We start from the raw sequence: 24,632 nt of genomic DNA, 5'->3' as shown, positions 1-24,632 counted from the left end.
TCCATAATTATCCGTTATAGTACCCATAAATTTGTTAATAAAGCATTATATTTTCATCATTTTTGGTATGTCATGAAGATTAACCTAACTTCACTTCTCGAGTGCGCTCTGTATAATACGTAAGTACCAAGACCCCCGCAGGCAGGAAATACACAGAAAATACCCCCCGGAAAATTGTCTCTATTGTTTTCAAAAGTAGAACTGTGACAAAGAGTCAAACTTTAACGTAAAGAGCGGGGCGTCGGGGAGGGGAAAGCCCCTTTAACATACGGAATAATTTCTGTTCTTCTTAAGTTTTAATATCGCTCCTTACTTTCAGTTAAAAATAACTTTTTTTATGTAATTTCTGAACGTTTTTGAATCAATGCAGGTTTTGATTTGGAGTCATCATACATGAACAATTAAAAGGAAATTAGCATATTAATTCTTGATTTTTTCGGCTAAATGGCTTTCTCAAAGTTTTGATCGGACGATTTTGAGAAAAAAGGGGCGGGGGGCTGGCCTAGTTGCGCTCCATATTTTTAGTTACTTAATAAAGCCACTAGAACTTTCAATTTTTTTTTACGAAACGTTTTTAGTGGTAATAAATATACGTAACTTATGAATCAACTTACGTAACGAACTTCTATATTCGTATATTTTTGTAACGTATATGAGAGGGTTCACCCACTCGTCAATACCTTGCTCTTTACACTAAAGTTCGAATTTTGTTCCGATTCTTTAAGAATGGCCCCAGAATCACAAAGACCAATTAATTAGAATAAATAGATTTTTTGAAATTACTAAAAATACTTTAGCGCAAAGAACGAGGTATTGAGGAGGGGATAAACCCCTCATAAACGCAACAATTTCTGTTCGTTTTAATTTTTAATATTGCTCCTTACTTTCAGTTGGAAAAGGTTTTTTATATAATTTCTCATTGTTTTTTTCAAATAATGCTGAAAAATCCAGCACCCCCTTCATGGAAATTATCTTCCCCCATGACAAATTCCTCCATGAAAAGACCCTCCCTCATACCCCCCCACCTCCCCCACCACCAGAAAAAATCCCCCCTGAAAACGTGTGTATACTTTCCAATAACCAATGCTATATGTATAGAATGGACAAAGTTCATAGCTTGCAACCCTTCCCCGGGAACTGTGGGGGATTAAGTCGTCCTCAAAGACACAATTATTAGATTTTTCAACTATAATGAACAAAACGGCTATTTTAAAATTTTGACCCGGTGACTTTGGGAAAAAAATGAGCTTGGGATGTGGCCTAGTTGCCCTCCACTTTTTTGGTCACTTAAAAACGCTCAAAAGATTCCTCTCACTTAAAAAGGACACTAGAATTGTTAATTTCCATTAGAATGAGCCCTCTTGCGACATTCTAGTACAACTGGGTTGATACGTACACCCCTGGAGAAAAAACCAACAAACAAAAAACAAATAAACACGCATCCGTGATATTTCTTCTGACAAAAAAAAAATACAAAATTCCACATTTTTCAGATGTGAGCTTGAAACCTCTACAGTAGGATTCTCTGATATGCTGAATCTAATGTTGAGATTTTCATTAATATTCAATGACTTGTACGGGGTGTTTCCCCCTTTTTTCTTGGAGAAACATATATTTAAAGAAACTTATTATAAGCTTGAAGAAACTTATTTATTTAAAATCAGATTAAAATCCGATTCTTTTTATATATCTATTGGTATCAAAATTCCGTTTTTTAGAGTTTGGGTTATTATTGAGCCGGGTCGCTCAATACTACAGTTCGTTACCACGAATTGTTTGAAAACTTGCCGTCTGTTCCGCTAACCAGGAATTCACTTCCGTTTTTACGTCATCATCATCATTGTAACGTTTTCCACTGAGGTGTTGCTTGAGGTGGAGAAAAGGATGGTAATCACTCGGCGCAAGACCGGGACTGCATTGTGGGTGATCTAAAACTTCGCAGCCTAACCTATCTGACAAATTACGGGTCTGACCAGCACCGTGAGGTCTTGCATTGTCATGAGCCAAGTTTTTTTTTTTTTTTTTTTTTTTTTTTTTTTTTTTTTTTTTTTTTTTTTTTTTTTTTTTTTTTTTTTTTTTTTTTTTAATCACTCTACAGAGCTTTGTGGGGGTTAGGCAGTATGCTTCTGCATTGATAGCGGTTCGTTCGTTGCATGAAGTTGACAAAAAACATCGTGTCTATTTCCAAACACCAACGCCATAATTTTGCGCTGGGAGAGGGGATTTTCGGCCTTCAAATTTTCAGGGGAGTGTGGGTGTTTCCATTCCATATTCTGTTGCCTTGATCTGGGCGTGATATACGAAACCCATGTTTCGTATCCAGTTGAACCGGTTGCCACCTCAGTGGCAACTGCTAAAAAGATGACGACGTAAAAACGTAAAAACAGCAGTGAACTCTTGGTTATTGGAACCGGCGGCAGCTTCTTATTAAGACTACTTTAAAATTAATTGAGAGGTATGATAAGTTTTTAAAAACTTGGTAACTATGTCGAAAGATAGAGTAAAGTAACTCGTAGCGTCCACAACTATAAAAAATAATTATGTTTTTATATGAAGGTATATAGCAACACTGGAACACCAAACAGGACTTATCCTATATGAGGGGGCTGAAGCCCCCTGCCGTTTACATTAACTTTAGTTAGTGCTTAACTAAAGTAATTTTAGACTGCTAAAAGTACAGCCAGGTGGGTTATTCGTAGGTGGTTTATTCACCTACGGTCTTTCTAAACATTTGAGCTTAAAGTTTTGTTTTTTGAGGCAAATGTGGACAAATAAATCCATCCATAACGTGAAGTACTGAGAAAAAAAAATCTTTTTATCACATTGCTAGTGCATTAGACCAATCTTTGTTGATGCATTTGTGAAAAAAGTGCATTTTTGGAGGAGAGTGAGGAATTAAGGGATGGCAGGCCCCCTAATATAGGCTTAAGAGACAATGTTTACTCGTCCTGAGTTCTAATGCCGCTCTTTACTTTCATTTGAAAAACAAAACTTGTTCTCTAAATTAATTTCTGTTCGTTTTTATGGCACTAGTTTGACTCTTTCTCTTAACTCTACTTTTTAAAACAGTAAAAAAACTTTAGCGTAAAGAGCGGGGCGTTGATGAGGAAGCAGCCCCTTTCATATACGAAGTAATTTCTGTTCGTTTTAAGTTTTAATGTCGCTCCTTACTTTCCGTTAAAAAAGATTGTTTTTTTATTTAATTTCTGAACGTTTTTGAATCAATGCATGTTTTGATTTTAGCTCTGCACAGATGAATAATTAAAACTTGCATATTTATTTTTTGGCTGATTGGCTTTCTCGTAGTTTTGAACGAAGCATTTTGAGAAAAAAAGGAGCGGGGAAGGAGGCCTAGTTACCCTTCGATTTTTTGGTTACTTAAAAAGGCAACTGGAACTTACAAATTAGCTTACGTAACGAACTTCTGTATTCTCATGTTTTTAGTACGTATATGAAGGGGTTCACCCCCTCGTCATTACCTCGCTCTTTACACTAAAGCTTAAATTTTGTCCCAATTTCTTAAGAATGACCCCTGAATCACAAAAGCCGTAGAATAAATAGTTGAAATTACTAAAAATGCGTTAGCGTAAAGAGCGATATTAGGAGGAGGTGAGCCCATCATATGCGTAATAATTTCTGTTCGTTTTAAGTTTTAATGCTTCTCCTTACTTTCAGTTGAAAAAACTTTTTCATATTTATTTTTTAATTGCTTTTTTTTTAATAATAGTAGAAAATTCTGCACTCCCTTCATGAAACTTTTCTTCCCCCAGGAAAAATTCCTCCAAGGGAATTTCCCCCAACATAATCCCCTCTTCTCAACCTCCCCCCCCCTCAACCTAAAAATTCCACAGAGAACGTCTGTACACTTCCAAATAACCATTACTATACGTAAGCACTGGTCAAAAGTTTGTAACTTGTGGCCCCTCCCACGGGGACTGTGGGGGAGTAAGTCGTCCCCAAAGACATAGTTATAAGGTTTTTAGACTACGCTGAATAAAATGGCAATCTCAGAATTTTGATCCGGTGACTTTGGGAAAATAATTAACATGGGAGGGGGCCTAGGTGCTCTCCAATTTTTGGTCACTTAAAAAGAGCACTAAAACTTTTCATTTCCGTTAGAATGAGCCCTCTCGCAAGATTCTAGGACCACTGGGTCGATACGATCACCCCTGGGGAAAAACAACAACAAAACAAACAAACAAATAAACACGCATCCGTGATCTGCCTTCTGGCAAAAAATACAAAATTCCACATTTTTGTAGATAGGAGCTTGAAACTTCTACGTTAGGGTTCTCTGATACGCTGAATCTGATGGTGTGATTTCCTCAGGCAAATTCTCGTAACTTTTGATGGGTAAGATTAAACTAGATGAAACTTATATATTTAAAATGAGCATTAAAATGCGATTCATTTGAAGTAGCTATTGGTATCAAAATTCAATTTTTTAGAGTTTTGGTTACTATTGAGCCGGGTCGCTCCTTACTACAGTTCGTTACCACAAACTGTTTGACAATATAATTGGTATTTATGGCACTTAGTATTCACCCAGTGACATATAGCGATTGCAAATTCAGTCGGTTGGTCTGTCGGTCTGTCTGTCCCGGTTTTGCTAGTTTGGGCACTTCCAGAAAAGTTAGGACGATGCTATTCGATAGGCGTATGAGGGACCAGACCAGATTAAAATAGAAATAGTCGTTTCCCCAATTCGAACATCTGGGGGGAGTGAGGGGACGGTTAATATGGAAAAATTAGAAAAAATGAATTAGTTTTAACTTACGAACGAGTGATCGGATCTTGATGAAATTTGATATTTAGATTGATATCGGGTCTCAGAGCTCTTGTTTTAAATCACGACTAGATCCGGTGACATTGGAGGGAGTTGGGGGGGACCTAAAACTTTGGAAAACGCTGAGAGTGGAGGGATTGGGATGAAACTTGGTGGGAAAAATAAGAACAAGTCCTAGATACGTGATTGAAATAACTGGAACAGATCCACTCACTTTGGGGGATTTGGGGGGACGGTTAATTCTGAAAAATTAGAAAAAATGAGGTATTCTTAACTTACGAAGGAGTGATCGGATCTCAAATGAAGTTTCACATTTCGAAGGACCTCATAACTCAGATCTCTTAATTTGATTTCCGACCGGATCCAGTGTCATTGGGGGGAGCAGAAACCTTGGAAAACGCTTAAAGTGGAGAGATCAGGATGAAACTTGGTGGGAAGAATAAGCACAAGTACAAAATACGTGAATGACATAACCGGACCGGACCGCTCAATTTGGGGGAGTCGGGGGGGGGGGGTAATTCGGAAAAATTAGAAAAAATGAGGTATTTGTAACTTACGAACGGGTGATCGAATCTTAAGGAAATTATACATTTAGAAGGATCTTGTGCTTTAAAGCTGTTATTTTAAATCCCGACATGGTCTAATGACATTGGGGGAGTTGGAGGGGGAAACAAATCTTGGAAAATGTGAAAATTGAGGTATCCTTATCTTACGAATGGGTGATCAGATCTTAATGAGAATTGATATATACAAAGATCTTATGTGTCAAATGCTCCATGTTCAATTCGAATCGAATCCAGGGACATAGGGGGTTGGAGAGGGGAAACAGAAATCTTGGAAACCGGAAATTTCGGAAAACGCCTAGAGTGAAGAGGTCGGGAAGAAACTTGATGGGAAGAATAAGCACAAGTCCTAGATACGTGATAGACATAGCCGGACTGAGTCCGCTCTCTTTGGGGGTTTGGGTTGTTAATTTGGAAAAAATAGAAAAACTGTGTTATTTTTAGCTTAAGAACTGGTGACCAGATCTTAGTGAAATTTAATATTTTAAATAAAACTCATGTTTCAGAGCTCCTATTTTAAATCCCGACCAGATCTGGTGACATTGGGGGAGTTGGAGGGGAAAACCAGAAATGTTGGAAAGCGCTTAGATTGGAGAGATCAGGATGAAACTTGGTGGGTAAAACAAGCAAATGTCGTAGATACGCGACTGACGTAACTGGACTGGATTCGCTCTCTTTGAGGGAGTTAGGGGGGGGGTCCAGTGCTTTGGTGACTTCGGTGCTTCTCAACGTACTAGGACGATGTCAATTGGTAGGCGTGTCAGGGACCTGCGCAAATTGACATGATAAAGTTGTTTTCCCCGATTCGACCAGCTGGGGGGGGGGGGCTGAAGGGAGAGGAAAAAATAGAAAAATGAGGTATTTTTAACTTTTGAACGGGTGATCGAATCTTAATGAATTTCGATATTTAGAAGCACCTCACGTCTTAGAGCTCTTATTTTAAATCCCGACCGGCATTAAGTCTTAATTTTCCTTATAGATCTACCTATTGATTCTTAGAATTTTGCTAGAGCTCATGCCATATGAGCTCTTAGCTCTTGTTTTTGTATCAAATAAAGTAATTCACTGTTCTTTTTTAGAATTTGGATTTTCCTCTATGTCTAGACTTATTCTTGACTTATTCGAACACAAATAGATTGAGGTAAAAATGAGACGAGCAAAATAATCATGATTAAGAGGAAATTTATTACCTCTCAAATCACCAATCTACATGTTTATACGGTTGTTTTCGCATCAATGAAAACAAAACGTTTTCGTTTTTAACAATAAAAAGTTAACTTTTTAAACAATTAAAATTTTCAATATATTTTTCGAAAATTAATGGAGTATACTGTTGCCCATTTGACATCTATCGTCTTGGAGTAAGTTTTCAGGAAAGCACAAGCCTCTACTTAATCGTGAAGAGGGGTGTGGTGAGAGCATTGGAGGAGGGAGAGAATGGGTGAACGAGACGCATTAAAATTAAAACGACGTCCACTATTCAATGAACTCAACACTTCGTTACTACAGTATTTAGCTCGAACATAAAGTGAGCTATCAACCTAAGTTTGATCCACTACCCCATCTACACATTTATATCACTATTTATCACTTACACTGACTTTGATAGTGCTATCCAACTGTATTGTAACTACTCTCAACATTTAAGGTTCGTGTTTAACTTTTAACTGATTCAGCTAAAGCCTAGCTCTGACTGGAAACATAACGGTGGTAAATAACGCTGTGGTTGCGTTGATTGTAACATTTATATCTATACCTTCTTTATCACGATATTTAACATTAAAATACACATAGGCTAAGGGTTACATAGAGAGAGGTGGAGGGGAGGGGGGTTCTATTCATGTTAAATTCATAATTAGTCACTATTTTCATTTGACGTTTTCTATTCTGCAAATTTTATACTATATTAAGTTTATACTTGTCATTAATATTTGATTATCTTAAAATTTATGTTAAACTTTTTTTTATACCTGTCATAAATATTTTACGAGTATACCATATACAACATGTTTTATACTATCATATGTAGCCCATTTCTATGCCACTCGATTACTTGCAGTTAACATTTATAATTATAATTATCCGATCAGAGTTATTTCAAGAACTAAGACCTCAGCGCCATAGGTAAGTCTTACAGATGATTAAATAAAAAAAAAATAATGCAATTAAGGAGCGACATTAGAACTTAAAACGTAGAAAAATTATTCCGTATATGAAAGGGTTTGTCCCATACTAAACGCCTCGCTCTTTACGCTAAAGTTTGACTCTTTGTCACGGTTCTACTTTTTAAAACAATAAAGATTTTAGCATAAAGAGCGAGGCATTGAGGTTGGGACAACCCCTTTCATATACGGAATAATTTCTTTTCGTTTTAAGTTTTAATGTCGGTGCTTACTTACATTAAAAAAAACTTCTTTTTTAATTAATTTCTGAACTTTTTTAAATTAATGCGTGTTTTGATTTTGGCTTACCGCACATGAATACTTAAAACGGAATTTACATATAAATTTTTTAACCCCTTATATTTTTATTATCATTAACTTTCTAACCCCCTTGTATATTTAACATTTTCTGTTCGTTTTAAGTTTTAATGCTGCTCCTTACTTTCAGTTGAATAACTTTTTTTAATTTATTTTCTCATTGTTTTCTTTAAATAATGCTAGAAAATTCTGCCCCCTGTTCATGGAAATTCTCTTCCCTCATGATAAATTCCTCCATGGATAGATACTCCCACGTAACCCACTCCTCCCGACCCACCCCCGACTCAACGCCAAAACGTCCCACTGAAAACGTCTGTACACTTCCCAATAACTATTACTATATGTAAACAATGGTCAAAGTTTGTAACTTGCAGCCCCTCCCCCGGGGACTGTGGGGGATTAAGTCGTCCCCAAAGACATAGCTGTATTAAAATTTTGATCCGGTGACTTTGGAAAAAAATCAGCGTGGAAGGGGGCCTAGGTGCCCTCATATTTTTTGGTCACTTAAAAAGGGCACTAGAACTTTTAATTTCCTTTAGAATGAGCCCTCTCGTGCTATTCTAGGACCACTGGGTCAATATGTTCACCCCTGGGGGAGGGGGAAACAAAAAAAACAAATAAACACGCATCCGTGGTCTGTCTTCTGGGGAAAAAAAAATACTAAGTTCCACAATTTTGTAGATAGGAGCATGAAACTTCTATAGTAGGGTTCTCTAATACGCTGAATCTGATGGTTTGATTTTCGTTAAGATTCTATGACTTTTGTGGGATTTTCCCCCCTATTTCCTAAAATACGGCAAATTTATACTTTGTTATAATTTCAGTAAAACCCCCGAAAAATTTGTCCCCCCCCCGCAAGGAAATCCTGGATACGGCCCTGGTCGCCAGCCATTCCCCAAGGTATTGAAATCCTTGATGATCCTAGTAGGAGTACTTTGCAGAAGGCGGAGTAGGGAGCCATATTACCTCAAGGATGGGAATTCTACTTGAGTAGGGAGATTTGCCAGCTTGAAGATTGTCTGGATCTTAGTCTTGCAGATCTTGTCATACCATTTTCAGCCTTCAACACGACGCCAGTGTCTAGTTTGAACGGCATCAACTTTCTGTAGCTGTGTCTGCGTTATCGGCCCTGACTCAGAAGAGTATAGAACGATGCTTGACTGTGACGTCGTAGACTTGAGTTTTGGGGATTAATTTGTGGTTTAAGGAAGATTCCTCTCAAGATTTATTGAGATACAGTTTGCCTTGGTTGATCTGGCAGAGATTTAAGCGTCAAGTGTGCCATATCAGGATATAATTGATCTGAGGCATGTGAACTGCCTTACCACGGCGACAGGCTGGTCCTTCATTTCCACAGTTAAGGGTGAAGTCCATGCGGTTTTATAGATGGCCATTATCTTTGTTTTCTTCCCTTAGATATCTACAACAGCTCTAGAGATAGTGGAGGAGAGCTTCTCAAGTACAGACTTAAGTTGATCAAGATTATAACTTAGGATATAACATCGTTCGCGAAATCATTGTCAGAGAGGGTCGCCTGAGCATAACTGATATCAAAATGGTAGACACGGTGTGTCTCATTCAAGATATGGTGAATTACACCGTTAAACAGCTCAGGTGCAGCAGTGCATCGTTGCCGTACTCTGTTGTTGATGAGGCGAGAAGAAGAAAGCTTCCCATTAAACAGGACGGTTCTTTCTGCGTTGCTGTAGAGTTTTTTAAAGAGGCTGACTATTTTTGGGGTAGGCCCACAGCTTTCAGGATTAACCCCACAGATCGACTGTCCACAGTATCAAAGGTTACACTTTTTTGTTGAGTTTTACCATCTTCTGAACGATCTGTCTGACCATGTGTAACTGCTTAATTGTCAATCTTCTTGGCATAATTAAATAATGGCTATCAACTAAACACATTATGAGTGACAATTTTTTGTTGTTCATTTTGATTTCATTTGCTCCTTTCCCTGGTCAGCACCGCTTCTCAAGTTTATTCTAATCAGTCCTTCTGCTCATCATAGGACTCGAGCAAAGTTTCAAAAACAAAACAAAAATTTTCCCTTTTGACATATACGAAGGAATCTGTTTTGGAAGGCAATATTTTTGGGAGTGGCTCAGACTTGAAAAAAAAAAGTTACGTTTTCAAGCTTGAAATAGTCAGTATAGGGGAAAACGTAGAAATTAAGTTCCAATTTCTTCAACAAAAGCTGACCTAGTCATTGTATTTCGTAATAAAAAAGTAGGCAAACGCATTTTTCTTTTTGTGTGTGTGTGTGTTATGGGGAGGGGGACAATTTGGAAGAAAACACAAATACGCTTAAACTATAGAAAAATGTTCAAGTATGAAAAAACGTTAATGTCTTGGTTTCTGGGATGGACCCATAGCTTTCCCCTTCTCCTATAAACATTTTGGTGCAAGTCATGAGCGACGCAAGGGGATGGGACGAACAAGGTTTTGACTGTTACAGAAAATGTAAATAAATGATAACAAGACCGTATCCAGGGAGGGGGCTAGGAAATTTGACCTCCCCCCAGAAATTTTTGTCCGACTCGCAAAAAACGTAACAAAAATGAATATGAACAAATTTTTGATGCGTTTTTTAAAGTTTTTAATTGCACATCAGTTACTATGAAGAAGGGGAACTCTCGTTAAGCCTCCTGATGAATGTAGAATGAATTTTCTTACGTTTGGGGTGGGGTTGTAACTGATACATAATTTCTCTAACTTTCACGAAATTACTCGTAGATGAAACGAGTCTTGAAATGTCTTGATATGTTTCATTGAATCAGAAAAATTATTGTCTTTCGGATAACGTCGTTGCTTACTATAAAATATTAGCCCTTTTTAGGGTAGGGGGTATGATTGTTGATCAAGGGTTCCCAGCCAGAGACGTATATTCAAATCTATTGGAGAAGGAGGACAACTTCCAATAACGCAAAAATAGATAAACTATGGAGGGACATCACCAACTCCTTCAAACCTCAGGGTGCACATCATTTGCTAACATTATCCATGGGTGATGCTATTGTGCTACTAGTTTAAGTATAGCTGCTACTTTGTAGCAGCTATACTTTGTAGCAGCTGCTTTGTAGTAGCGAAAAGTATTTGGCCATTCTGCAGAAATTCCTTCTAAAATAATTCAAAGTAATTCTTTCCAGAGCTCGAACCCGGTCTAGGATTCCGTGTCCAACAAAAGAGACCAACTTCGAACAAAGTCAATCGTAAAATTCCAAACATAGAAAAGTAATGTAGCATTTCTTTTATAACTATGTCATTATTGGTAATCGAACAAGGATTGTAGCTCAGTTAATCCTAAACAAACAGAGTTTGTACAGTGTCAGTACATCAAACAACTCGTGGTAACGAACTGTAAGTAAGCGTCTCTGGCCAATAGTAACCGCAACTCTAAAAATGGATTTTACAACAATTAATGCATTCAAAAATTGGGTTTTTACCCTGATTCCCAAAATATGGAATCTATTAAATTTAATAGCACCAAACAAAAATTACGAACTTGAGAAAATATGCCTATATTTCAAAAAGGGGAGAAATACTCATTGAAAACCAAGTGATCTTAATAAAACCATTAGATTACCCATATCAGAGAACCCCACTGTAGCTCAAGTTCCATTTTACAAAAACATGGATTTTACTTTCTTTTATCCCAAAAGAAAGAGCACGGCTGCGTCTTTATTTGTTTTTCGTTTTTTACCCCAGAGGTGATTGAATCAAGCAAATGGTCCTAGAAAATCTAGACAGGATTCGTTCAAACGTAAATTAAAAGTTCTACTGCATTTTTTAATAGAGCAAAAAGATTGTGCTACTGAAAAGTGGTGTTTTTTTTATCATTTTATGGCACAGAACTGCAATTTTGTCCAGAGGACCAGGTTGCTATCGATGGAAAATCGAGACGCTTGTCGATTTAAAAACATCAAAAAACTACTTATTGAGCTTCCCAGTTGCAGAGTAAGGAATGCCGCAAGTTAGCGAATTCGTTACTTAAAAGCCACGTAGTCCATTCAAGTTGAAGGTTTAAAATAGGCATTTATCTTAATGCTTTACTTAACTAACTTGATTCACTAGATTCTTCATGATATTATATAAGTGATCTATAATTGCACATCAGGTATCATGAAGGATGGGGGGGGGGTGAGATATTTTAAAAACCGTATTTAAACGCCCCAATTGTCTAACTCTCGATGAGGCTGTAGATAAGCACATGTAGTAGTAGGGAGGCAGGAGTTAATCTCGCATCGTCTTTCAATTAGATTAAGCCTGAATAAGGGTTCTGAGGGTTGATATATCTCTTCTTATCAAAGAATATGTTTTATTTTTATTTTAAAAATTGATTTAATTAAACTTATTTGCCTCCTCTTTCATTAAATTATCCATATTGATATATAAGTGCGCATCAACTATTATGAAGAGAAATGGTGGGTCACTTTAACGGTGAGGGAGGGGGACACGTGCCTCAAAGAGAACATTTTAATGCCTTAATATCCGAAGTCTCGTTGGGCTTTCAGATAAATATAGAAGGAATTTTGTGGAAGGGGGGAGGATAGAAATCTCTCTAGATTCCTGGGGATGATTTTGATCAAAAAATTATTGTTACTGCTAGGGGGATAATAGTGCCCCTCCCATTATGATAACCTTTTTCTATGAAGTATAAAACATTAGATTTATCTTCCTACCGGCAGAGAGGTGAAAAAACCAAGGCAGGGCAAGGGGGGGGGTAATTGCTATTAGGAGCTATGTTTTCAGTGATTTTTAAACGGTAATCTTTCTCTTTCCGTATTTATGTACAATATTTCAAAACTTTCGTATAATATAAATATCGTATTTAAACATCAGAGAATCCCGTTGTATAGGACGTGATACCTTCAGCCACGTAGAAGATCAAAGCCACGCAGGATTATGCAGTAACAATGGGGTTAATGACTTATTCAGCAAAACTACTCTACATCTGAAATTTTGACTGAACATTCAAACTTTATCCTATCCCTTTCAATTATATCCCTACAAATCATACCCCTTTCCATCAACATGAAATTATGTAGCAAAATTCTTATTAATGACTTATTAAACAAAACTGGTGTCCATAGAAAATTTTCATTTAACATTCAAATTTTATCCAAAATTTTAATTATATATTAAGGTTTTGCATAAAAACTGAAAAGTGTTACATAACCAATAAATGCATTATAATTGATATATAAGATTTACCAGCAATAATTAGGGGGTTTATGAGGATGGTATCAAACAGTTCGTGGTAACGAACTGTAGTAAGGAGCGACCCGGCTCAATAGTAAACGAAACTCTAAAAAACGGAATTTTGATACTAAAAGATATATCAAAAGAATCGGATTTTTATGCTGATTTTAAATATATAAATTTCATCAAATTTAGTTTTTGTCATCAAAAGTTACGAGCCTGAGAAAATTCGCCTTATTTTGGAAAATAGGGGGTAACACCCCCTAAAAGTCATAGGATCTTAACGAAAATTACACAATCGCATTCAGCGTATCAGAGAACCCTATAGAAAAAATTCCAAGGTCCAATCTACAAAAATGTGGAATTTCGTATTTTTTGCCAGAAGACAAATCACGGGTGCGTGTTTATTTGTTTTTTTGTTTTTTTTTGTTTTTTTTTCCCCAGGGGTCATCGTATCGACCAAGTGATCCTAGAGTGTTGCAAGAGGGCTCATTCTAACGGAAATGAAAAGTTCTAGTGCCCTTTTTAAGTGACCAAAAAAATTGGAGGGCACCTAGGCCCCCTCCCACGCTCATTTTTTTCCCAAAGTCAACGGATCAAAATTTTGAGATAGCCATTTTGTTCCGCATAGTCGAAAACCATAATAACTATGTCTTTGGGGATGACTTACCCCCCACAGTCCCTGGGGGAGGGGCTGCAAGTTACAAACTTTGACCAATGTTTACATACAGTAATGGTTACTGGGAAGTGTACCGACGTTATCAGGGGGATTTTTTTGGTTTGGGTGTGGGGTTCAGGGGAGGGGGCTATATGGGAGGATCTTTCCTTGGAGGAGTATTTCATGGGGGAAGAGAAATTCAATGAAAAGGGCGCAGGACTTTCTAGCATTACTATAAAAAAAAAATGAAAATATAAACATGAAAAAGTTTTTTCAATTGAAAGTAAGGAGAAGCATTAAAACTTAAAACGAACAGAGATTATTACGCATATGAAGGGTTCTAAAAATACTTTAGCATAAAGAGCGAGGTATTTAGGAGGAGATAAATACTTCGCTCTTTATGCTAAAATTTTTTTAAATAATTTCAACTATTTATTCTACGGCCTTTCTGATTCAGGGGTCATTCTTAAAGAATTAGGATAAAACGTAACGTAAGTTACGTAAGTTATGTACGTTTGTTACGTAAGTTAATTCTTAAGTTACGTTTTTTTTTACTAATAAAAATGTTCGTTAAAAATTAAAAGATCTAGTTGCCTTTTTGAGTAACCGAAAAATTGTAGGGCAACTAGACCTCCTTCCCCACCCCTTATTTCTCAAAATCGTCGGATCAAAACTAAGAGAAAGCCATTTAGCCAAAAAAAGAATTAATATGCAAATTTCATTTTAGTAATTTATGTACGGAGAGCCAAAATCAGACATGCATTAATTCAAAAACTTTCAGAAATTAAATAAAAAAAACAAGTTTTTTTAAATGAAAGTAAGGAGCGACATTAAAACTTAAAACGAACAGAAATTACTCCGTATATGAAAGGGGCTTTTCCTCCTCGACACCCCGCTCCTTGCGCTAAAGTTTGATTCTTTCTCGCAACTCTACTTTTTAAAACAATAAAAAACTTTAGCGTAAGGAGCGGGGTGTCGAAGAGGAAAAGCCCCTTTCATATACGGAGTAATTTCTGTTCGTTTTAAGTTTTAATGTCGCTCCTTACTTTCATTTAAAAAAACTTGTTTTTTTTTATTTAATCTTATATCATATTTTGGTTAGGCATTTAATAAGAGATTAGACAAAAAAAAGCAAGTATTTTTCAACTAAAAGAAAGGAACAGCACTACAGCTTAACTTACAGCTTATTTGAGGGGATTGAGGGGTATTGAGGGGACCAAAAATTATTCTGTATTGAGGGGAAACACTAAAGTTTGCCTTGTTGTTCAAGTTTCTTATTAACGACTGCTGAAATCGCAAGATTCAGATTATCAGATCATGTAATCTGAATAAAGATCACACCATCAGATTAAGCATATTAGAGAATCTTACTGAAGAGCTTTCAAGCTTCTGTGTATAAAAATGTGGAATTTTGAAATTTTTGCCAAAAGAAAGATCACGGATGCGTGTTTATTTGCTGTTTTTTTTATGTTTTTCCCAGGGATGATCGAGCCGAACCAATAAACCTAGAAGATCGAGAAAGGGCTCATTTGATCGGAAACAAAAAGTTCTAGTGCCTCTTTTGAGTGACCAAAAAGATTGGAGGGCAGCTTGCCCCCTCCTATAGCCTTTTTTCTCCTAAGTCATCTATAATAACCATGCTTTTGGGAATAATATGACCCCTACAGCCCCTTGATAAACCCATCCTCCCTAAGATCAGAAAAAAATCGAGTTTGATATAAATGTTTGCTTTCTGAAAATGCAGTCTTGATTAGGATTAATTAAAAAAAAAAAGTTTTTCTGAGGAAAGCAAAGATCTAAGTTTAAACTTAAAAAGGACAAAAATGATTACTTCACAGCTAACATATATCGATAAAATTAGTACAAGAAAAACAACTGATGAGAATTTCCTGTGTTAGTATGATTATAGAAATCTAGCTCTTTACTGAAATACAAAAGCCAAGTATAAAAAACAAGAATACTGATTTGGCAGTCGAAAGGGAGTACGTAACCTGACAGCAACAAAACTATCTATAACGCTTTTCATAGCCTTACTCTAACTGTGATGTAAGTAACTTTCTGTAAGCAACTAAATTTATCTTAAAACTTAAACATAAAAATAAACATCGTTTTAATAGCCACAAAGCTATTGAACAGCATTCCAAAACAATGGATTGATTTATTGGTAACATGCTTGTCTCACCAGCTATAATACCAATAGTGAGTAACACCTAGTTTCAGATTGTAAAAAACCATATTAGGCCTACCCGATTCTTGTATTAGGCCTACCCGAAATAAAGAATAGAAAAACCATATTATGAACTCCAGAAGTCCGATTGTTTCTCTCTATACAATGGAAAAAACAACCAGCCCTCTCTAAGACTTGAAAAATTGTAAGTTTGACATAAATGTTTACTTTTTGAAAATGCAGTATTGATTAGGACAACGTGCATGATACTGATATTGTACTTTTTGACCTGTACTATCTGATTCATATTCTTACTACCGCAAGGCTAAGTTTCTTTTTAGCGCTTCTTTAGGCCCATTTACAACGAGATTTTGATAATAACGCGACTTAGCTAAAACTAATTTGATCTGATTAGAATTTTATCTGAAATTTTCCTGTCAATCAAAAAATTCTATGAAGAATGTGATTGCCTCAAATTAGCGCTAGCTAAATCTCTGGATTAGTAAAATCTCACCGTGAATAGGGCTTTCGCAGATGCCAAGTTTTCAACGGTTTTTGGGGTGCAAATAAATGTTTAACAGATGGCGTGTACTTTAAGACGATTGCAAGCTAGATGGCGACATTTTTTGTATAGAAATTGTAGAAATCCATTGCGTACACTTTACAATTGTTTAACCTTCTTGAATTTGTGCATGTTTTAAGTCGAACTTTCGATACTTAAAGTCAAAATCTTTGTTTTTGGAATAAGGTTTTTGATGGGTATCAATAGATGTCTAGCTTATGGAATCTGGTGTTGGATAATTTCAAATTAGATGGTGATATTGTTTGTATACTAATTGAAGATTGTATAAAAAAAAAACTCGCAGAAAATGAGTTTTACGATGTTACAAGCTCCTTAAAGTTTAGTGTAATTGAATTTTAGAACTCTAACTATCGTTATTTACTGTCAAATCTGATTTGTCCACCAGGAACAAGAAGCTAGTACATTATCTTTTTATCCATATCCATCGGAAACTTTCCCCTAAAATGAGTTTTTGTATACTTGTTTCGAGTGTGTTAATAGGTGAGGATATTGCAGGATGGTAGAGGGAACTATAGATGGTGATATTACTTGTATAGAAATCCAAATTTTTAATAACAACTTCAGTGTGTGCTCTACAGTGGCGCCAATTCACGAAAATGTAGGTTTGGTGGTATACTGTATTTTCCAGATCTAGGGACAATTTTTCCGCTTAAAAAAAATAAAATACAGAAAAGGCTTTTTTCAACGAAAATGCCACCAAAATATACTTTTCAAAATTTAAGGGAAGGTAAACACCTTCCGCCACACCCTCATCCCGTTTGATGCTCCTGGCACTTTACAATGGCATAAAAATCTTCAATTTTAGTAGACTTTAAGTCAAACCCCCTAGATCCCCAATATACAGCCTTGTTCTTAATTAAAAGAGCTGAACAGTTTGCTTTGTTACAATTATTAAGGCTAATGTTTGGGAGTTTCAACTTTTTCGTGTTTAGGTGTTTTATAAGGCATTTTTCTAGTACAGTTTCCTGTGCTACATTTAAGTATATAGCAGTATATATCACATCAATAGTTTTGAGAAATAAAATCTGAATTTTTTCAATTAAACTTTTAGTGTTCTAGACAAAAAAAATTCAAAAGTATAGGCTATGGAAAAATTACAATTATTTTTTTCAAAATGAGGTTACAAAAATGAATAAGAAAATGTTCTTAAACTGCAGTTGCAATCGCAGTTAAAAGCAGTTGCAATGCAAAACGTTTAAGTATTGCAAAAAGAAATGCTAACTAAAAAATAACCAAGACCCAAAACTGATAGAAACACTATATGTTTTCAAAATCATTTCCATCCCATCCCATCGTACGTAGCTGTAGCTGAATTTTTCCATGGGTGTACTTGTTTGAATCTTACAACGAAATATTGTCCCTATACTAGGACAGGGAACAATATTTTTGTTTTGATGCCACCTTATATAATTAGCCATATTAGGATATTGCACATATATTCCCTTCAGAAGTCGGGAATATGTGCGTCCCAGCTGAGAACCTCATAGTTGCGACAGAAAAAAACAAAACAAAAAAAACTATCAAGTAAAGAAGAATAGTCGTGAGAAGCTGATTCAGGAATTGTAGATATTATTAAAGATGAACATTAATGGAAAATTTAATAGAGGAATGAAGCCGAGTATGAAAACCAACTTCGAGTAATATCAATTGTGAAAAACCATACGCAATGCAATTAATGCAGTGCTTTATTTACATTTTAATTGGTACTGTTTGATTTTTTAATGATGAGAAAATGCTTATAAACTGTTAAAATCTTAAAAACTATCCTGTTAAAAACATATCCAAAATGTTTAGCATTGTTAAAATTTTTTTTATATTTTTAATAATAATTTTTTTTATTATTAATATTATTAATATTTATTAATAATAATGGAAGAAAGGCTTGCGCCAATTCTTTTGATGATGGCAAGCCCCCCCCCCCCTCACTCAACTAAACTTAAATTTTATTCAAGCTACAGGTTTCAGTTTTTAAATAGATAAGGAGTTGAACAAATTTTGCACTGCGTAGGTCATTGTAAATTTGTTAAGATTATACCCCAAAGGGTGTAATTTTAATGCCAAAACATCCCAAAACTCTCATTGATCCCTCTGATAAATACAGGATTAGCTATAAGAGAGACGAGGGGAGGGTAGAAATTGATGTATAATCCCCAGGGCGGTATCTGGGACTTTATTGGGGGAAGGGAGTGGGGTAAAAACATGACTTTAAGAAACGCATTAAAAACGCGAAACTGATAATTAATCCCTCTTGATTCCAGGGAATATTTCTGGTCTAAGTAGAGAGTAAAGGTCTAAATAATGAAAGTAAAGAGTAACATTAAACCGCAAAACGAGAAGAATCTATTCTGTATAGGATGGGGGCTGTCCCTTCTTCATCCCAACCTCCACCTTGTGGTCTTAAGAACTTCAGAGGATGCTCATTCGATCAAGAATCTAAAAAAATGTATCAAAAATTTGTTTATATGCTTTTTCGTTACGTTTTTAATAAAAAAATATCAGGAGGAAGGTTCAAAACTTACCCCCACCCCTGGATATGGCCTTGGATGCTGCTTAACCTGGCTTGAACTAGCAGGAATCCCGCCGACATGAACCTTTCATTAAGCGATTGACAAACAGGTACTCTAAACTAGATACCATAACTCGTTGAAAAGAAAAATAATCCCCCTATAATATGGAGATTTTTTACATGTTCAACCTTGTTGGGATTGTTTGCTTCTTAAAGTCATGATATAAATGCCTGTCAAGATCATTCATAAAAAGCTTTGTTTTATTTTTGCAAAAAAAGAAGATCTGATGTCACAAATAATTAAAGCTGATTTATTTCTTATATTTTTTTTCCAGATGAATCAGACCTTTCTAGACGTTAAGTAACGAACATATGTGTTGAAAATATCTGACCTTCGTGAATCTAGATAGCGAATTTTCGATCAGATTTTTGTTTAGTAAGATACAGCTAAAAAGGACATGGGAGGGGGACTGGTTGCACTCCAACCTTTTTTTCAACATTCCTTCAGCATGCCCTGAAAGTTTAAACTTCATACCCTTAGCTGTTCTCGACACATTGCACATACGTCGTCTTGTAAAACTGGCTTCACATAGTACCTTTTGATTTAGTCAAAGGTGCTCCTAAAAATTTTCTGAACGATGTAACGGCTCATACATCAGCCATTGTAGATATTGCTGGTATTTTCTTTTCACAACCAATAAAGGAAAAAAATGTTTTTTGATTGTGTTTGGCATTCTTCTATACATTTTCCTAAGGCTTGACCTTAAGGCTTAATGCTTTTTTTTATTTATAGGATCAAACATGCCCTCTTTTCTTGATAAAAAAAAACAACAAAACACTTTATATGTTAACAATCGGCAACTTGCGTAACTTACAGCCCTTGCACCAGTGGCTGGGAGCTGTGAACCCTGGAGGCATAGTTAATTGACCGTTGCTCAAATTTTCAATCAGATGTATCTGGGGAAAAGAGAGTGGAGTGGAGCCCCTTCGATCCCTTTTAACTCTTAAAAGTGCACTGGAACTTTTGATTTCCAATCGAATGAGCATCCCCCGCAAGTTTCTACAAAAATCTTTTCGATAAAAATCTTATGTGTTAACGCTGAGTAACTAGCTTAACATACAGCCCTTACTACAGGAGCCACTGATGGGATTATTAATCACAGAGGCATGGTTATTTGACCTTTAAACTATTTTGAACAAACAATTTTTTCTCAATTTTTATCAGATGTATTTGGGTAAAAATGGTGGTTAAGACGGAGAGGCTGATTGTTCTCTGATTACCATATATTCTTCGAAATTGAACTTGTAATTTCAATTTCCAATCGAATGAGCCTTCTCCATAGTTTCTACGACCATCCCTTCTATAAAAACCCTAAATTTTAACAATGGATAACTTGCAATAATCTACAGCCTTGCATACTTGCATAACTTGCAGCCTACAATAACCTTGACCAAGGACTGTTGTTTTTTTTTGCTAATCACGTCGTTTTACTATTCACTTGGAAATTTAAAGTTTTAGTGCTCTTTTTAAAAGTCAAAAGTGATTGGAGGGCAGCCAGCCCCCCCCCCCCCGCAGAAAAACACACCTCATGTAAAAATACCTCCAAGAATTACTACCTCGTGGAAAATACCTCCCTACCCCGAAAAATACCTACCCGTGAAAAATATACCCCCTCGAGAAACATCCCTAGTGGTTGGTTGGTATCCAATCACTTTGGACTTAAAAAAAAGACTAGAACTGCCAGAGGATTATAAAACAATTTCCACCTCCATCCACCTCTCGTGTCAACCTTAGAGCTAGTTTTGTATTTATCTGAAGGCTCAATGAGAGCTGAGATGTTTTGGCATTAAAATGCACCCATTGATGTGTTTCCTTCATTCTCAAGCTGCAAAACAATCAGAGAACTCCATTGCAGAAACTCCTTCTTAAGTTTTGTAATTTGTCCATTGCTTACCGGTAGTGTTTGTTATTGGGAAACAAAACGTGTTTGTTATTGGCATTAAAATGCACCCATTGATGTGTTTCCTTCATTCTCAAGCTGCAAAACAATCAGAGAACTCCATTGCAGAAGCTCCTTCTTAAGTTTTGTAATTTGTCCATTGCTTACCGGTAGTGTTTGTTATTGGGAAACAAAACGTGTTTGTTATTGGCATTAAAATGCACCCATTGATGTGTTTCCTTCATTCTGAAGCTGCAAAACAATCAAAGAACTCCATTGCAGAAACTCCTTCTTAAGTTTTGTAATTTGTCCATTGCTTACCGGTAGTGTTTGTTATTGGGAAACAAAACGTGTTTGTTATTGGCATTAAAATGCACCCATTGATGTGTTTCCTTCATTCTCAAGCTGCAAAACAATCAGAGAACTCCATTGCAGAAACTCCTTCTTAAGTTTTGTAATTTGTCCATTGCTTACCGGTAGTGTTTGTTATTGGGAAACAAAACGTGTTTGTTATTGGCATTAAAATGCACCCATTGATGTGTTTCCTTCATTCTCAAGCTGCAAAACAATCAGAGAACTCCATTGCAGAAACTCCTTCTTAAGTTTTGTAATTTGTCCATTGCTTACCGGTAGTGTTTGTTATTGGGAAACAAAACGTGTTTGTTATTGGCATTAAAATGCACCCATTGATGTGTTTCCTTCATTCTCAAGCTGCAAAACAATCAGAGAACTCCATTGCAGAAGCTCCTTCTTAAGTTTTGTAATTTGTCCATTGCTTACCGGTAGTGTTTGTTATTGGGAAACAAAACATTTTTTGCGTGGGAGTTCTCTGAAGGGGGATATTTTCTGGAGGATTTTACATGAGAAGAATATTTTATGGAGAGGAGGGGGCAAGACTTACACATTAATTCCTATTTTCCACTTTCCTTAGCATTTCTCAAGTAAATTAAAAAATAGCAGAACTCAAATAAAATATTCAAATTTGGGAAACCATATTTTCTGCGAGGGGATATTTTCCAGTTGAGGGTTTACCCGATTAACAGACATATAAAATGAGAAATAAATCTGGCCTTAAAAGTTTGTGACGTCCGACTTTCTTTGTTTTTATTGCAACAAAAAAAGATATTTTATTATTCATTTTGACAGCCATTTATATCATGACTTTAAAAAGCGAACAATTCCAAGAAGGATGAACTTGCAATGATTCTAACTTGTGTTTTACCCAATGTAAGTACGGTAGTTGAGTTGCACGAGAGTTCACTTATACGAGGGTTCAGTTACACGGTGATTCAGTTGCATGGTGGCTCAGTTGCACAGTGGTCCAGTTGCACGGTAGTTCAGTTTCAGGTTCAGTTGCACAGGCGTTCAGTTAAACAGGGATTTAGTTAAATGGGGTTGAATTGCATGGGGGTTCAGTTGCACGAGGGTTCAGTTTCACGAGGGTTCAGTTACATGGGGTTCAGGTGCAGGGGGGAGTCAATTGTACGTAAGTTCAGCTGCACGGGGGTTTAGTTTCACGGCGGCTCAGTCGCAGTGGCTCAGTTGCTTGGGGTTCAGTTATACGGTGGTTCAGTTGCAATAGAACCATCATATTGTGTTGATTAGACACTTTAAGATATTTCATGCAACCTAAATTTCTATAACCTCGCCCTTGCTGCAAAAGAAAAGCTCAAACATTTTTCATCGTCTTAATAGAAGCAGATGTACATCAGCCTAGGAAATACTTCAATGCAAATAACCAAGGCCGTATCTAGGGAGATGTAGAGGGTTTGGCAACCCCCACCTCCCTGAAAGGTTTGTCTGACTCGTAAAAACGAAATAAAAATACATAAGAATACATTTTTGATACGTTTTTCAAAGTTTTTGTAACCCCCCTCCCCCCATAAAAAATAGCCCCCCACCTCCGAACAAAAATCCTGGATACAGCTTTGCTGACAACAGTCTAATAAGTCTGACATAGATAGTTATGATGGATTATTTCCAGTTCAAGAGATATGCACTTTTTGTGGTATCCATAAGCCCTTCTTTGTGAAGAAATAACATATGATTTGAAATGCCCAGGCCTTTTCATATTTCCAAGTTTACCGATATGTTTTAGGTCAAAAGATTCAATTACTGATATCAGTAACTATCCTGATGCTAACTGAAAAGGTGCAGCCTTACTGTATCCCAGAGGTTTCGTTTCGAAGTTATTGCTATTGCTTTTTGTATTTTTAAGCAGCTGTTTGTTAATTTGTCCTAATATTTTTCTTATTTCTTGAATGACAAAGGCAGGTTTATTTTTTTAATTACCTTTCATAAAACTTGGATTATCCTTTTCAACATGTTTAGCACATAATAATCTATTAAACAACAAATAGCATAAGCTTGTTGCTAACAAGCAACAATGGCATTAATAGGTTAAATTTATTCTTAAGTCACATTCGTCTTATTTCATACCTGGATCTTTGTACATAGTTAAAAAAAAAAAGTCTTTTTGGAATTTTTTTTTTTTACAATTCTAGTATTCCCAATATAAACTGTCAGGAGACATCTCCTGAAATTTTATATATTGGTTATAACTAAAATTTTGACGAGAATTTGACACCAATATTTAAAAATCCCAGTATTTTTATTACCGATCTTGGATCCCAGAGAGTATCACATGGTTTAGTTAACTTAAATAATGAAAATAATATTTTGAAACGAAATCGACTCTAATAAAACTAAATCAAAACTAGTGTTTTAAAACTAAGACAATAAATCGACAAAAATATTTAAAAATCCTAGGACTTGTAAATCGTTAACTGCAAAGAGTACCGCGTGATTTTGCTTACTAAATATATTGACAAAATATTGGCAACAATATTTCGACAGGGCATTAACACTAACAAAACTAAGTTAAAGTTAATAATTTAATTTCTCGTATTTTTATTACCGATTATGGATCCCAAAGAGTTTCACTTTTTTTTGCTGTTTAAATAACTATACTAAAAATTCGACACGAAATCAACACTACAAAATTATATCAAAGCTAGTAATTCAAAATTCTAGTCAATAATTCAAAATTTTTATTACCGGTCGTGAATCCCAAAGATTATCACATGGTTTTGTTCATTTATATATCGACACTAAGCACAGCATAATCTTCCTCAAATATTTTGCTCAGTTTTAATTTTTTATCTGATTTGTAAAAATAGTCTTTACAGTGATGAAACTCGAGCTGGCTGAAAGCCAATCTTGCGATAACATTTTTCTTTATTACCCAAAAATATTTGTGAATTATTCAAGCATCAGTCAGACTCGTTGACATCATTTACAATGGAGCCGTTCTAATGGGAACACGAAGAACGACATGGGTGCTCGATGAAGGAGAAGCCAAAGAAGTTTTTTTCCAAGATTAAAGAACGAATTTTGTACCAAAAAATTAGTCCTAAGGATTTTAAGTATTGTTTTATATTACAATTAACTGTCTTTCTACAAAAAAAGCTGTGCTACAAATAAAATGCATAATCTAAATGGTAAAAGGTAACTAGAAAATAAAACAGAAAACTACAAAACTAAAAATAAAACTAAAAAACATAATACAAATGGTAAAAGTTAACTAAAAAATATCTAAAAAAAAACTAGAAAAACTAGAAACTAGAAATAACTAAAAAAAGAAAAAAATGGTAAAAAAACTAGAGCCCTGCTAAGTAAAACTACTATAAACTATCACTGTAGCAGTGGTGAAATTATACACTCCACATTACCGTATGTCTCTAG

General features: G+C 35.8%; 1 protein-coding gene across 2 annotated transcripts in view; it reads right to left on the bottom strand.

Moving 5' to 3' along the window:
• Positions 1 to 24,038, bottom strand: part of LOC136038007 (uncharacterized) — a 64,773-nt gene extending 40,735 nt beyond the window's left edge. Inside the window, exon 1 of one of the 2 annotated variants that reach the window (XM_065720940.1) lies at positions 23,946 to 24,038. The gene's annotated coding sequence lies outside the window, so the exon portion shown is untranslated. Of the gene's footprint in view, positions 1 to 6,944; positions 7,058 to 23,945 lie in introns of those variants that run through there. The other variant, XM_065720930.1, reaches the window with a different exon arrangement.
• Positions 24,039 to 24,632: the final 594 nt, after the last annotated feature.

Source organism: Artemia franciscana, chromosome 2 (assembly GCF_032884065.1).
Source record: "Artemia franciscana chromosome 2, ASM3288406v1, whole genome shotgun sequence".
Lineage (NCBI taxonomy): Eukaryota > Metazoa > Arthropoda > Branchiopoda > Anostraca > Artemiidae > Artemia > Artemia franciscana.
Note: the sequence above shows the minus strand (reverse complement) of the source record. Positions and strands in the feature narration are given on the sequence as shown.